The sequence below is a fragment of the Myxine glutinosa genome, chromosome 9 (assembly GCF_964187855.1).
Source record: "Myxine glutinosa chromosome 9, kmMyxGlut1.1, whole genome shotgun sequence".
Taxonomy (NCBI): Eukaryota; Metazoa; Chordata; class Myxini; order Myxiniformes; family Myxinidae; genus Myxine; species Myxine glutinosa.
The window spans coordinates 77,147,405-77,162,949 of NC_136269.1; the positions used below are offsets into that span (position 1 = coordinate 77,147,405).

At 49.6% G+C, this 15,545-nt stretch overlaps 3 non-coding genes across 3 annotated transcripts; all 3 read left to right on the forward strand.

The window, feature by feature from the left end:
- The first annotated feature begins 2,273 nt into the window (after positions 1-2,273).
- On the forward strand, positions 2,274-2,346 carry TRNAH-AUG (transfer RNA histidin (anticodon AUG)). The gene has a single exon. It is a non-coding gene; the product is annotated as a tRNA-His (tRNA).
- A 4,920-nt stretch (positions 2,347-7,266) lies between these two features.
- TRNAC-ACA (transfer RNA cysteine (anticodon ACA)) lies at positions 7,267-7,339 on the forward strand. Its single transcript has one exon. It is a non-coding gene; the product is annotated as a tRNA-Cys (tRNA).
- Positions 7,340-13,724: 6,385 nt separating this feature from the next.
- TRNAH-AUG (transfer RNA histidin (anticodon AUG)) lies at positions 13,725-13,797 on the forward strand. Its single transcript has one exon. It is a non-coding gene; the product is annotated as a tRNA-His (tRNA).
- Positions 13,798-15,545: the final 1,748 nt, after the last annotated feature.

Consider the following 15,545-nt stretch of genomic DNA (forward strand, 5'->3'; position numbering starts at 1 on the left):
GAGGTCAGAGGAGGTTCAGCAGGGTTCAGAAAGAGGTCATAGGAGGTCCAGCAGGGTACAGAAAGAGGTCGCAGTAGGTCCAGCAGGGTTCAGAAAGAGGTCATGTGAAGTCCAGCAGGGTTCAGATAGAGGTCATGTGAAGTCCAGCAGGGTTCAGAAAGATGTCGTAGGAGGTCAATCAGGGTTCAGAAAGAGGTCAGAGGAGGTTCAGCAGGGTTCAGAAAGAGGTCATAGGAGGTCCAGCAGGGTACAGAAAGAGGTCGCAGTAGGTCCAGCGGGGTTCAGATATATGTCATGTGAAGTCCAGCATGGTTCAGATAGAGGTCGTGTGAAGTCCAGCAGGGTTCAGATAGAGGTCATGTGAAGTTCAGCAGGGTTCAGAAAGAGGTCATGTGAAGTCCAGCAGGGTTCAGAAAAGTTGGTGCATTCATTTGTGTTCAGCTGCAATTCCGAGTACTTGTCAGAGGCCTTTGTGCGCGTGGCTCAGGAACGTGCACGTCTGCGACAACCGGAGACCCCTTACGTTGATCACTCATTATTGCAGCACTAAAACATATCAGTAGGAGTGATAGCTAGTAGTCACATGGGCCAGTGGCGCAATGGATAACGCGTCTGACTACGAATCAGAAGATTGTAGGTTCGACTCCTACCTGGCTCAAAACTGATTTTGATTTCACTTTTAGCAATATTTTATGAAGTCGCGTGGTCGCTTTGCTTCTTCAACATATTTTCCTGAAGTCGAATTCATTGGAGTGGTAGTCCACCCCTTGGTGACGATTGAGTAACCTTGGTCACCTCTTTAAAATACAGTCGCGACCCTCGCGTCAAGGATTTGGCAACAGATTACGTCATCTTCCCGTTCCAAACCTGCTTTTTTAGTTCTACTTCCTTGAGGAACAGAGAAACCCAAGGTATCACCGCCATCGGAACGAGGGTCAAGCTGGGCTCAAGTCTTTCACGAACCTGCTGGCCAGGCCCAACGTTCAAATATGGTTGGAGGAGGAATTTGTCATTTGTTCCGGCTGCCTGCGAAAGCTCGCCCATGCTTCCTGAAGTACACTGGGATCTGCAACGTCGACCAACGAAGACTGGCAGACCGTCAGTGAAAAGGCACGGTCATGTGAAGTCCAGCAGGGTTCAGAAAGATGTCGTAGGGGGTCAAGCAGGGTTCAGAAAGAGGTCAGAGGAGGTTCAGCAGGGTTCAGAAAGAGGTCATAGGAGGTCCAGCAGGGTACAGAAAGAGGTCATAGGAGGTCCAGCAGGGTACAGAAAGAGGTCGCAGTAGGTCCAGCAGGGTTCAGAAAGAGGTCATGTGAAGTCCAGCAGGGTTCAGAAAGATGTCGTAGGAGGTCAATCAGGGTTCAGAAAGAGGTCAGAGGAGGTTGAGCAGGGTTCAGATAGAGGTCATGTGAAGTCCAGCAGGGTTCAGAAAGGAGTCATGTGAAGTCCAGCAGGGTTCAGATATATGTCATGTGAAGTCCAGCAGGGTTCAGAAAGAGGTCAGAGGAGGTTCAGCAGGGTTCAGAAAGAGGTCATAGGAGGTCCAGCAGGGTACAGAAAGAGGTCGCAGTAGGTCCAGCAGGGTTCAGATATATGTCATGTGAAGTCCAGCATGGTTCAGATAGAGGTCGTGTGAAGTCCAGCAGGGTTCAGATAGAGGTCATGTGAAGTTCAGCAGGGTTCAGAAAGAGGTCATGTGAAGTCCAGCAGGGTTCAGAAAGATGTCGTAGGAGGTCAATCAGGGTACAGAAAGAGGTCGCAGTAGGTCCAGCAGGGTTCAGAAAGAGGTCATGTGAAGTCCAGCAGGGTTCAGATAGAGGTCATGTGAAGTCCAGCAGGGTTCAGAAAGATGTCGTAGGAGGTCAATCAGGGTTCAGAAAGAGGTCAGAGGAGGTTCAGCAGGGTTCAGAAAGAGGTCATAGGAGGTCCAGCAGGGTACAGAAAGAGGTCGCAGTAGGTCCAGCAGGGTTCAGATATATGTCATGTGAAGTCCAGCATTGTTCAGATAGAGGTCGTGTGAAGTCCAGCAGGGTTCAGATAGAGGTCATGTGAAGTTCAGCAGGGTTCAGAAAGAGGTCATGTGAAGTCCAGCAGGGTTCAGAAAAGTTGGTGCATTCATTTGTGTTCAGCTGCAATTCCGAGTACTTATCAGAGGCCTTTGTGCGCGTGGCTCAGGGACGTGCACGTCTGCGACAACCGGAGACCCCTTCCGTTGATCACTCATTATTGCAGCACTAAAACATATCAGTAGGAGTGATAGCTAGTCGTCACATGGGCCAGTGGCGCAATGGATAACGTGTCTGACTATGAATCAGAAGATTGTAGGTTCGACTCCTACCTGGCTCAAAACTGATTTTGACTTCACTTTTAGCAATATTTAATGAAGTCGCGTGGTCGCTTTGCTTCTTCAACATATTTTCCTGAAGTCGAATTCATTGGAGTGGTAGTCCACCCCTTGGTGACGATTGAGTAACCTTGGTCACCTCTTTAAAATACAGTCGCGACCCTCGCGTCAAGGATTTGGCAACAGATTACGTAATCTTCCCGTTCCAAACCTGCTTTTTTAGTTCTACTTCCTTGAGGAACAGAGAAACCCAAGGTATCACCGCCATCGGAACGAGGGTCAAGCTGGGCTCAAGTCTTTCACGAACCTGCTGGCCAGGCCCAACGTTCAAATATGGTTGGAGGAGGAATTTGTCATTTGTTCCGGCTGCCTGCGAAAGCTCGCCCATGCTTCCTGAAGTACACTGGGATCTGGAACGTCGACCAACGAAGACTGGCAGACCGTCAGTGAAAAGGCACGGTCATGTGAAGTCCAGCAGGGTTCAGAAAGATGTCGAAGGAGGTCAAGCAGGGTTCAGAAAGAGGTCAGAGGAGGTTCAGCAGGGTTCAGAAAGAGGTCATAGGAGGTCCAGCAGGGTACAGAAAGAGGTCGCAGTAGGTCCAGCAGGGTTCAGAAAGAGGTCATGTGAAGTCCAGCAGGGTTCAGATAGAGGTCATGTGAAGTCCAGCAGGGTTCAGAAAGAGGTCATAGGAGGTCCAGCAGGGTACAGAAAGAGGTCGCAGTAGGTCCAGCAGGGTTCAGAAAGAGGTCATGTGAAGTCCAGCAGGGTTCAGATAGAGGTCATGTGAAGTCCAGCAGGGTTCAGAAAGAGGTCATGTGAAGTCCAGCAGGGTTCAGAAAAGTTGGTGCATTCATTTGTGTTCAGCTGCATTTCCGAGGACTTGTCAGAGGCCTTTGTGCGCGTGGCTCAGGAACGTGCACGTCTGCGACAACCGGAGACCCCTTACGTTGATCACACATTATTGCAGCACTAAAACATATCAGTAGGAGTGATAGCTAGTAGTCACATGGGCCAGTGGCGCAATGGATAACGCGTCTGACTACGAATCAGAAGATTGTAGGTTCGACTCCTATCTGGCTCAAAACTGATTTTGACTTCACTTTTAGCAATATTTAATGAAGTCGCGTGGTCGCTTTGCTTCTTCAACATATTTTCCTGAAGTCGAATTCATTGGAGTGGTAGTCCACCCCTTGGTGACGATTGAGTAACCTTGGTCACCTCTTTAAAATACAGTCGTGACCCTCGCGTCAAGGATTTGGCAACAGATTACGTCATCTTCCCGTTCCAAACCTGCTTTTTTAGTTCTACTTCCTTGAGGAACAGAGAAACCCAAGGTATCACCGCCATCGGAACGAGGGTCAAGCTGGGCTCAAGTCTTTCACGAACCTGCTGGCCAGGCCCAACGTTCAAATATGGTTGGAGGAGGAATTTGTCATTTGTTCCGGCTGCCTGCGAAAGCTCGCCCATGCTTCCTGAAGTACACTGGGATCTGCAACGTCGACCAACGAAGACTGGCAGACCGTCAGTGAAAAGGCACGGTCATGTGAAGTCCAGCAGGGTTCAGAAAGATGTCGTAGCAGGTCAAGCAGGGTTCAGAAAGAGGTCAGAGGAGGTTCAGCAGGGTTCAGAAAGAGGTCATAGGAGGTCCAGCAGGGTACAGAAAGAGGTCGCAGTAGGTCCAGCAGGGTTCAGAAAGAGGTCATGTGAAGTCCAGCAGGGTTCAGATAGAGGTCATGTGAAGTCCAGCAGGGTTCAGAAAGATGTCGTAGGAGGTCAATCAGGGTTCAGAAAGAGGTCAGAGGAGGTTCAGCAGGGTTCAGAAAGAGGTCATAGGAGGTCCAGCAGGGTACAGAAAGAGGTCGCAGTAGGTCCAGCGGGGTTCAGATATATGTCATGTGAAGTCCAGCATGGTTCAGATAGAGGTCGTGTGAAGTCCAGCAGGGTTCAGATAGAGGTCATGTGAAGTTCAGCAGGGTTCAGAAAGAGGTCATGTGAAGTCCAGCAGGGTTCAGAAAAGTTGGTGCATTCATTTGTGTTCAGCTGCAATTCCGAGTACTTGTCAGAGGCCTTTGTGCGCGTGGCTCAGGAACGTGCACGTCTGCGACAACCGGAGACCCCTTACGTTGATCACTCATTATTGCAGCACTAAAACATATCAGTAGGAGTGATAGCTAGTAGTCACATGGGCCAGTGGCGCAATGGATAACGCGTCTGACTACGAATCAGAAGATTGTAGGTTCGTACTCCTACCTGGCTCAAAACTGATTTTGATTTCACTTTTAGCAATATTTTATGAAGTCGCGTGGTCGCTTTGCTTCTTCAACATATTTTCCTGAAGTCGAATTCATTGGAGTGGTAGTCCACCCCTTGGTGACGATTGAGTAACCTTGGTCACCTCTTTAAAATACAGACGCGACCCTCGCGTCAAGGATTTGGCAACAGATTACGTCATCTTCCCGTTCCAAACCTGCTTTTTTAGTTCTACTTCCTTGAGGAACAGAGAAACCCAAGGTATCACCGCCATCGGAACGAGGGTCAAGCTGGGCTCAAGTCTTTCACGAACCTGCTGGCCAGGCCCAACGTTCAAATATGGTTGGAGGAGGAATTTGTCATTTGTTCCGGCTGCCTGCGAAAGCTCGCCCATGCTTCCTGAAGTACACTGGGATCTGCAACGTCGACCAACGAAGACTGGCAGACCGTCAGTGAAAAGGCACGGTCATGTGAAGTCCAGCAGGGTTCAGAAAGATGTCGTAGGGGGTCAAGCAGGGTTCAGAAAGAGGTCAGAGGAGGTTCAGCAGGGTTCAGAAAGAGGTCATAGGAGGTCCAGCAGGGTACAGAAAGAGGTCATAGGAGGTCCAGCAGGGTACAGAAAGAGGTCGCAGTAGGTCCAGCAGGGTTCAGAAAGAGGTCATGTGAAGTCCAGCAGGGTTCAGATAGAGGTCATGTGAAGTCCAGCAGGGTTCAGAAAGATGTCGTAGGAGGTCAATCAGGGTTCAGAAAGAGGTCAGAGGAGGTTGAGCAGGGTTCAGAAAGAGGTCATAGGAGGTCCAGCAGGGTACAGAAAGAGGTCGCAGTAGGTCCAGCAGGGTTCAGAAAGAGGTCATGTGAAGTCCAGCAGGGTTCAGAAAGAGGTCGCAGTAGGTCCAGCAGGGTTCAGAAAGAGGTCATGTGAAGTCCAGCTGGGTTCAGATAGAGGTCATGTGAAGTCCAGCAGGGTTCAGAAAGGAGTCATGTGAAGTCCAGCAGGGTTCAGATATATGTCATGTGAAGTCCAGCAGGGTTCAGAAAGAGGTCAGAGGAGGTTCAGCAGGGTTCAGAAAGAGGTCATAGGAGGTCCAGCAGGGTACAGAAAGAGGTCATAGGAGGTCCAGCAGGGTACAGAAAGAGGTCGCAGTAGGTCCAGCAGGGTTCAGATATATGTAATGTGAAGTCCAGCATGGTTCAGATAGAGGTCGTGTGAAGTCCAGCAGGGTTCAGATAGAGGTCATGTGAAGTTCAGCAGGGTTCAGAAAGAGGTCATGTGAAGTCCAGCAGGGTTCAGAAAAGTTGGTGCATTCATTTGTGTTCAGCTGCAATTCCGAGTACTTGTCAGAGGCCTTTGTGCGCGTGGCTCAGGAACGTGCACGTCTGCGACAACCGGAGACCCCTTACGTTGAACACTCATTATTGCAGCACTAAAACATATCAGTAGGAGTGATAGCTAGTAGTCACATGGGCCAGTGGCGCAATGGATAACGCGTCTGACTACGAATCAGAAGATTGTAGGTTCGACTCCTACCTGGCTCAAAACTGATTTTGACTTCACTTTTAGCAATATTTAATGAAGTCGCGTGGTCGCTTTGCTTCTTCAACATATTTTCCTGAAGTCGAATTCATTGGAGTGGTAGTCCACCCCTTGGTGACGATTGAGTAACCTTGGTCACCTCTTTAAAATACAGTCGCGACCCTCGCGTCAAGGATTTGGCAACAGATTACGTCATCTTCCCGTTCCAAACCTGCTTTTTTAGTTCTACTTCCTTGAGGAACAGAGAAACCCAAGGTATCACCGCCATCGGAACGAGGGTCAAGCTGGGCTCAAGTCTTTCACGAACCTGCTGGCCAGGCCCAACGTTCAAATATGGTTGGAGGAGGAATTTGTCATTTGTTCCGGCTGCCTGCGAAAGCTCGCCCATGCTTCCTGAAGTACACTGGGATCTGCAACGTCGACCAACGAATACTGGCAGACCGTCAGTGAAAAGGCACGGTCATGTGAAGTCCAGCAGTGTTCAGAAAGATGTCGTAGGAGGTCAAGCAGGGTTCAGAAAGAGGTCAGAGGAGGTTCAGCAGGGTTCAGAAAGAGGTCATAGGAGGTCCAGCAGGGTACAGAAAGAGGTCGCAGTAGGTCCAGCAGGGTTCAGAAAGAGGTCATGTGAAGTCCAGCAGGGTTCAGATAGAGGTCATGTGAAGTCCAGCAGGGTTCAGATAGAGGTCATGTGAAGTCCAGCAGGGTTCAGAAAGATGTCGTAGGAGGTCAATCAGGGTTCAGAAAGAGGTCAGAGGAGGTTCAGCAGGGTTCAGAAAGAGGTCATAGGAGGTCCAGCAGGGTACAGAAAGAGGTCGCAGTAGGTCCAGCAGGGTTCAGAAAGAGGTCATGTGAAGTCCAGCAGGGTTCAGATAGAGGTCATGTGAAGTCCAGCAGGGTTCAGAAAGGAGTCATGTGAAGTCCAGCAGGGTTCAGATATATGTCATGTAAAGTCCAGCAGGGTTCAGAAAAGTTGGTGCATTCATTTGTGTTCAGCTGCAATTCCGAGTACTTGTCAGAGGCCTTTGTGCGCGTGGCTCAGGAACGTGCACGTCTGCGACAACCGGAGACCCCTTACGTTGATCACTCATTATTGCAGCACTAAAACATATCAGTAGGAGTGATAGCTAGTAGTCATATGGGCCAGTGGCGCAATGGATAACGCGTCTGACTACAAATCAGAAGATTGTAAGTTCGACTCCTACTTGGCTCAAAACTGATTTTGACTTCACTTTTAGCAATATTTAATGAAGTCGCGTGGTCGCTTTGCTTCTTCAACATATTTTCCTGAAGTCGAATTCATTGGAGTGGTCGTCCACCCCTTGGTGACGATTGAGTAACCTTGGTCACCTCTTTAAAATACAGTCGCGACCCTCGCGTCAAGGATTTGGCAACAGATTACGTCATCTTCCCGTTCCAAACCTGCTTTTTTAGTTCTACTTCCTTGAGGAACAGAGAAACCCAAGGTATCACCGTCATCGGAACGAGGGTCAAGCTGGGCTCAAGTATTTCACGAACCTGCTGGCCAGGCCCAACGTTCAAATATGGTTGGAGGAGGAATTTGTCATTTGTTCCGGCTGCCTGCGAAAGCTCGCCCATGCTTCCTGAAGTACACTGGGATCTGCAACGTCGACCAACGAAGACTGGCAGACCGTCAGTGAAAAGGCACGGTCATGTGATGTCCAGCAGGGTTCAGAAAGATGTCGTAGGAGGTCAAGCAGGGTTCAGAAAGAGGTCAGAGGAGGTTCAGCAGGGTTCAGAAAGAGGTCATACGAGGTCCAGCAGGGTACAGAAAGAGGTCGCAGTAGGTCCAGCAGGGTTCAGAAAGAGGTCATGTGAAGTCCAGCAGGGTTCAGATAGAGGTCATGTGAAGTCCAGCAGGGTTCAGAAAGGAGTCATGTGAAGTCCAGCAGGGTTCAGATATATGTCATGTGAAGTCCAGCAGGGTTCAGAAAGAGGTCAGAGGAGGTTCAGCAGGGTTCAGAAAGAGGTCATAGGAGGTCCAGCAGGGTACAGAAAGAGGTCATAGGAGGTCCAGCAGGGTACAGAAAGAGGTCGCAGTAGGTCCAGCAGGGTTCAGATATATGTCATGTGAAGTCCAGCAGGGTTCAGATAGAGGTCATGTGAAGTTCAGCAGGGTTCAGAAAGAGGTCATGTGAAGTCCAGCAGGGTTCAGAAAAGTTGGTGCATTCATTTGTGTTCAGCTGCAATTCCGAGTACTTGTCAGAGGCCTTTGTGCGCGTGGCTCAGGAACGTGCACGTCTGCGACAACCGGAGACCCCTTACGTTGATCACTCATTATTGCAGCACTAAAACATATCAGTAGGAGTGATAGCTAGTAGTCACATGGGCCAGTGGCGCAATGGATAACACGGTCTGACGATGAATCAGAAGATTGTAGGTTCGACTCCTACCTGGCTCAAAACTGATTTTGACTTCACTTTTAGCAATATTTAATGAAGTCGCGTGGTCGCTTTGCTTCTTCAACATATTTTCATGAAGTCGAATTCATTGGAGTGGTAGTCCACCCCTTGGTGACGATTGAGTAACCTTGGTCACCTCTTTAAAATACAGTCGCGACCCTCGCGTCAAGGATTTGGCAACAGATTACGTCATCTTCCCGTTCCAAACCTGCTTTTTTAGTTCTACTTCCTTGAGGAACAGAGAAACCCAAGGTATCACCGCCATCGGAACGAGGGTCAAGCTGGGCTCAAGTCTTTCACGAACCTGCTGGCCAGGCCCAACGTTCAAATATGGTTGGAGGAGGAATTTGTCATTTGTTCCGGCTGCCTGCGACAGCTCGCCCATGCTTCCTGAAGTACACTGGGATCTGGAACGTCGACCAACGAAGACTGGCAGACCGTCAGTGAAAAGGCACGGTCATGTGAAGTCCAGCAGGGTTCAGAAAGATGTCGTAGGAAGTCAAGCAGGGTTCAGAAAGAGGTCAGAGGAGGTTCAGCAGGGTTCAGAAAGAGGTCATAGGAGGTCCAGCAGGGTACAGAAAGAGGTCGCAGTCGGTCCAGCAGGGTTCAGAAAGAGGTCATGTGAAGTCCAGCAGGGTTCAGATAGAGGTCATGTGAAGTCCAGCAGGGTTCAGAAAGATGTCGTAGGAGGTCAATCAGGGTTCAGAAAGAGGTCAGAGGAGGTTCAGCAGGGTTCAGAAAGAGGTCATAGGAGGTCCAGCAGGGTACAGAAAGAGGTCATAGGAGGTCCAGCAGGGTACAGAAAGAGGTCGCAGTCGGTCCAGCAGGGTTCAGATATATGTCATGTGAAGTCCAGCATGGTTCAAATAGAGGTCGTGTGAAGTCCAGCAGGGTTCAGATAGAGGTCATGTGAAGTTCAGCAGGGTTCAGAAAGAGGTCATAGGAGGTCCAGCAGGGTACAGAAAGAGGTCGCAGTAGGTCCAGCAGGGTTCAGAAAGAGGTCATGTGAAGTCCAGCAGGGTTCAGATAGAGGTCATGTGAAGTCCAGCAGGGTTCAGAAAGAGGTCATGTGAAGTCCAGCAGGGTTCAGAAAAGTTGGTGCATTCATTTGTGTTCAGCTGCATTTCCGAGTACTTGTCAGAGGCCTTTGTGCGCGTGGCTCAGGAACGTGCACGTCTGCGACAACCGGAGACCCCTTACGTTGATCACACATTATTGCAGCACTAAAACATATCAGTAGGAGTGATAGCTAGTAGTCACATGGGCCAGTGGCGCAATGGATAACGCATCTGACTACGAATCAGAAGATTGTAGGTTCGACTCCTACCTGGCTCAAAACTTATTTTGACTTCACTTTTAGCAATATTTAATGAAGTCGCGTGGTCGCTTTGCTTCTTCAACATATTTTCCTGAAGTCGAATTCATTGGAGTGGTAGTCCACCCCTTGGTGACGATTGAGTAACCTTGGTCACCTCTTTAAAATACAGTCGTGACCCTCGCGTCAAGGATTTGGCAACAGATTACGTCATCTTCCCGTTCCAAACCTGCTTTTTTAGTTCTACTTCCTTGAGGAACAGAGAAACCCAAGGTATCACCGCCATCGGAACGAGGGTCAAGCTGGGCTCAAGTCTTTCACGAACCTGCTGGCCAGGCCCAACGTTCAAATATGGTTGGAGGAGGAATTTGTCATTTGTTCCGGCTGCCTGCGAAAGCTCGCCCATGCTTCCTGAAGTACACTGGGATCTGCAACGTCGACCAACGAAGACTGGCAGACCGTCAGTGAAAAGGCACGGTCATGTGAAGTCCAGCAGGGTTCAGAAAGATGTCGTAGCAGGTCAAGCAGGGTTCAGAAAGAGGTCAGAGGAGGTTCAGCAGGGTTCAGAAAGAGGTCATAGGAGGTCCAGCAGGGTACAGAAAGAGGTCGCAGTAGGTCCAGCAGGGTTCAGAAAGAGGTCATGTGAAGTCCAGCAGGGTTCAGATAGAGGTCATGTGAAGTCCAGCAGGGTTCAGAAAGATGTCGTAGGAGGTCAATCAGGGTTCAGAAAGAGGTCAGAGGAGGTTCAGCAGGGTTCAGAAAGAGGTCATAGGAGGTCCAGCAGGGTACAGAAAGAGGTCGCAGTAGGTCCAGCAGGGTTCAGATATATGTCATGTGAAGTCCAGCATGGTTCAGATAGAGGTCGTGTGAAGTCCAGCAGGGTTCAGATAGAGGTCATGTGAAGTTCAGCAGGGTTCAGAAAGAGGTCATGTGAAGTCCAGCAGGGTTCAGAAAAGTTGGTGCATTCATTTGTGTTCAGCTGCAATTCCGAGTACTTGTCAGAGGCCTTTGTGCGCGTGGCTCAGGAACGTGCACGTCTGCGACAACCGGAGACCCCTTACGTTGATCACTCATTATTGCAGCACTAAAACATATCAGTAGGAGTGATAGCTAGTAGTCACATGGGCCAGTGGCGCAATGGATAACACGTCTGACTACGAATCAGAAGATTGTAGGTTCGACTCCTACCTGGCTCAAAACTGATTTTGACTTCACTTTTAGCAATATTTAATGAAGTCGCGTGGTCGCTTTGCTTCTTCAACATATTTTCCTGAAGTCGAATTCATTGGAGTGGTAGTCCACCCCTTGGTGACGATTGAGTAACCTTGGTCACCTCTTTAAAATACAGTCGCGACCCTCGCGTCAAGGATTTGGCAACAGATTACGTCATCTTCCCGTTCCAAACCTGCTTTTTTAGTTCTACTTCCTTGAGGAACAGAGAAACCCAAGGTATCAGCGCCATCGGAACGAGGGTCAAGCTGGGCTCAAGTCTTTCACGAACCTGCTGGCCAGGCCCAACGTTCAAATATGGTTGGAGGAGGAATTTGTCATTTGTTCCGGCTGCCTGCGAAAGCTCGCCCATGCTTCCTGAAGTACACTGGGATCTGCAACGTCGACCAACGAAGACTGGCAGACCGTCAGTGAAAAGGCACGGTCATGTGAAGTCCAGCAGGGTTCAGAAAGATGTCGTAGGAGGTCAAGCAGGGTTCAGAAAGAGGTCAGAGGAGGTTCAGCAGGGTTCAGAAAGAGGCCATAGGAGGTCCAGCAGGGTACAGAAAGAGGTCATAGGAGGTCCAGCAGGGTACAGAAAGAGGTCGCAGTAGGTCCAGCAGGGTTCAGAAAGAGGTCATGTGAAGTCCAGCAGGGTTCAGATAGAGGTCATGTGAAGTCCAGCAGGGTTCAGAAAGATGTCGTAGGAGGTCAATCAGGGTTCAGAAAGAGGTCAGAGGAGGTTCAGCAGGGTTCAGAAAGAGGTCATAGGAGGTCCAGCAGGGTACAGAAAGAGGTCGCAGTAGGTCCAGCAGGGTTCAGATATATGTCATGTGAAGTCCAGCATGGTTCAGATAGAGGTCGTGTGAAGTCCAGCAGGGTTCAGATAGAGGTCATGTGAAGTCCAGCAGGGTTCAGATAGAGGTCATGTGAAGTCCAGCAGGGTTCAGAAAGGAGTCATGTGAAGTCCAGCAGGGTTCAGATATATGTCATGTGAAGTCCAGCAGGGTTCAGAAAGAGGTCAGAGGAGGTTCAGCAGGGTTCAGAAAGTGGTCATAGGAGGTCCAGCAGGGTACAGAAAGAGGTCATGGGAGGTCCAGCAGGGTACAGAAAGAGGTCGCAGTAGGTCCAGCAGGGTTCAGATATATGTCATGTGAAGTCCAGCATGGTTCAGATAGAGGTCGTGTGAAGTCCAGCAGGGTTCAGATAGAGGTCATGTGAAGTTCAGCAGGGTTCAGAAAGAGGTCATGTGAAGTCCAGCAGGGTTCAGAAAAGTTGGTGCATTCATTTGTGTTCAGCTGCAATTCCGAGTACTTGTCAGAGGCCTTTGTGCGCGTGGCTCAGGAACGTGCACGTCTGCGACAACCGGAGACCCCTTACGTTGATCACTCATTATTGCAGCACTAAAACATATCAGTAGGAGTGATAGCTAGTAGTCACATGGGCCGGTGGCGCAATGGATAACACGTCTGACGATGAATCAGAAGAGTTGTAGGTTCGACTCCTACCTGGCTCAAAACTGATTTTGACTTCACTTTTAGCAATATTTAATGAAGTCGCGTGGTCGCTTTGCTTCTTCAACATATTTTCCTGAAGTCGAATTCATTGGAGTGGTAGTCCACCCCTTGGTGACGATTGAGTAACCTTGGTCACCTCTTTAAAATACAGTCGCGACCCTCGCGTCAAGGATTTGGCAACAGATTACGTCATCTTCCCGTTCCAAACCTGCTTTTTTAGTTCTACTTCCTTGAGGAACAGAGAAACCCAAGGTATCACCGCCATCGGAACGAGGGTCAAGCTGGGCTCAAGTCTTTCACGAACCTGCTGGCCAGGCCCAACGTTCAAATATGGTTGGAGGAGGAATTTGTCATTTGTTCCGGCTGCCTGCGACAGCTCGCCCATGCTTCCTGAAGTACACTGGGATCTGGAACGTCGACCAACGAAGACTGGCAGACCGTCAGTGAAAAGGCACGGTCATGTGAAGTCCAGCAGGGTTCAGAAAGATGTCGTAGGAAGTCAAGCAGGGTTCAGAAAGAGGTCAGAGGAGGTTCAGCAGGGTTCAGAAAGAGCTCATAGGAGGTCCAGCAGGGTACAGAAAGAGGTCGCAGTCGGTCCAGCAGGGTTCAGAAAGAGGTCATGTGAAGTCCAGCAGGGTTCAGATAGAGGTCATGTGAAGTCCAGCAGGGTTCAGAAAGATGTCGTAGGAGGTCAATCAGGGTTCAGAAAGAGGTCAGAGGAGGTTCAGCAGGGTTCAGAAAGAGGTCATAGGAGGTCCAGCAGGGTACAGAAAGAGGTCATATGAGGTCCAGCAGGGTACAGAAAGAGGTCGCAGTCGGTCCAGCAGGGTTCAGATATATGTCATGTGAAGTCCAGCATGGTTCAAATAGAGGTCGTGTGAAGTCCAGCAGGGTTCAGATAGAGGTCATGTGAAGTTCAGCAGGGTTCAGAAAGAGGTCATGTGAAGTCCAGCAGGGTTCAGAAAAGTTGGTGCATTCATTTGTGTTCAGCTGCAATTCCGAGTACTTGTCAGAGGCCTTTGTGCGCGTGGCTCAGGAACGTGCACGTCTGCGACAACCGGAGACCCCTTACGTTGATCACTCATTATTGCAGCACTAAAACATATCAGTAGGAGTGATAGCTAGTAGTCACATGGGCCAGTGGCGCAATGGATAACGCGTCTGACTATGCATCAGAAGATTGTAGGTTCGACTCCTACCTGGCTCAAAACTGATTTTGACTTCACTTTTAGCAATATTTAATGAAGTCGCGTGGTCGCTTTGCTTCTTCAACATATTTTCCTGAAGTCGAATTCATTGGAGTGGTAGTCCACCCCTTGGTGACGATTGAGTAACCTTGGTCACCTCTTTAAAATACAGTCGCGACCCTCGCGTCAAGGATTTGGCAACAGATTACGTCATCTTCCCGTTCCAAACCTGCTTTTTTAGTTCTACTTCCTTGAGGAACAGAGAAACCCAAGGTATCACCGCCATCGGAACGAGGGTCAAGCTGGGCTCAAGTCTTTCACGAACCTGCTGGCCAGGCCCAACGTTCAAATATGGTTGGAGGAGGAATTTGTCATTTGTTCCGGCTGCCTGCGAAAGCTCGCCCATGCTTCCTGAAGTACACTGGGATCTGCAACGTCGACCAACGAAGACTGGCAGACCGTCAGTGAAAAGGCACGGTCATGTGAAGTCCAGCAGGGTTCAGAAAGATGTCATAGGAGGTCAAGCAGGGTTCAGAAAGAGGTCAGAGGAGGTTCAGCAGGGTTCAGAAAGAGGTCATAGGAGGTCCAGCAGGGTACAGAAAGAGGTCGCAGTAGGTCCAGCAGGGTTCAGAAAGAGGTCATGTGAAGTCCAGCAGGGTTCAGATAGAGGTCATGTGAAGTCCAGCAGGGTTCAGATAGAGGTCATGTGAAGTCCAGCAGGGTTCAGAAAGATGTCGTAGGAGGTCAATCAGGGTTCAGAAAGAGGTCAGAGGAGGTTCAGCAGGGTTCAGAAAGAGGTCATAGGAGGTCCAGCAGGGTACAGAAAGAGGTCGCAGTAGGTCCAGCAGGGTTCAGAAAGAGGTCATGTGAAGTCCAGCATGGTTCAGATAGAGGTCATGTGAAGTCCAGCAGGGTTCAGATAGAGGTCATGTGAAGTTCAGCAGGGTTCAGAAAGAGGTCATGTGAAGTCCAGCAGGGTTCAGAAAAGTTGGTGCATTCATTTGTGTTCAGCTGCAATTCCGAGTACTTGTCAGAGGCCTTTGTGCGCGTGGCTCAGGAACGTGCACGTCTGCGACAACCGGAGACCCCTTACGTTGATCACTCATTATTGCAGCACTAAAACATATCAGTAGGAGTGATAGCTAGTAGTCACATGGGCCAGTGGCGCAATGGATAACACGTCTGACTACGAATCAGAAGATTGTAGGTTCGACTCCTACCTGGCTCAAAACTGATTTTGACTTCACTTTTAGCAATATTTAATGAAGTCGCGTGGTCGCTTTGCTTCTTCAACATATTTTCCTGAAGTCGAATTCATTGGAGTGGTAGTCCACCCCTTGGTGACGATTGAGTAACCTTGGTCACCTCTTTAAAATACAGTCGCGACCCTCGCGTCAAGGATTTGGCAACAGATTACGTCATCTTCCCGTTCCAAACCTGCTTTTTTAGTTCTACTTCCTTGAGGAACAGAGAAACCCAAGGTATCAGCGCCATCGGAACGAGGGTCAAGCTGGGCTCAAGTATTTCACGAACCTGCTGGCCAGGCCCAACGTTCAAATATGGTTGGAGGAGGAATTTGTCATTTGTTCCGGCTGCCTGCGAAAGCTCGCCCATGCTTCCTGAAGTACACTGGGATCTGCAACGTCGACCAACGAAGACTGGCAGACCGTCAGTGAAAAGGCACGGTCATGTGAAGTCCAGCAGGGTTCAGAAAGATGTCGTAGGAGGTCAAGCAGGGTTCAGAAAGAGGTCAGAGGAGGTTCAGCAG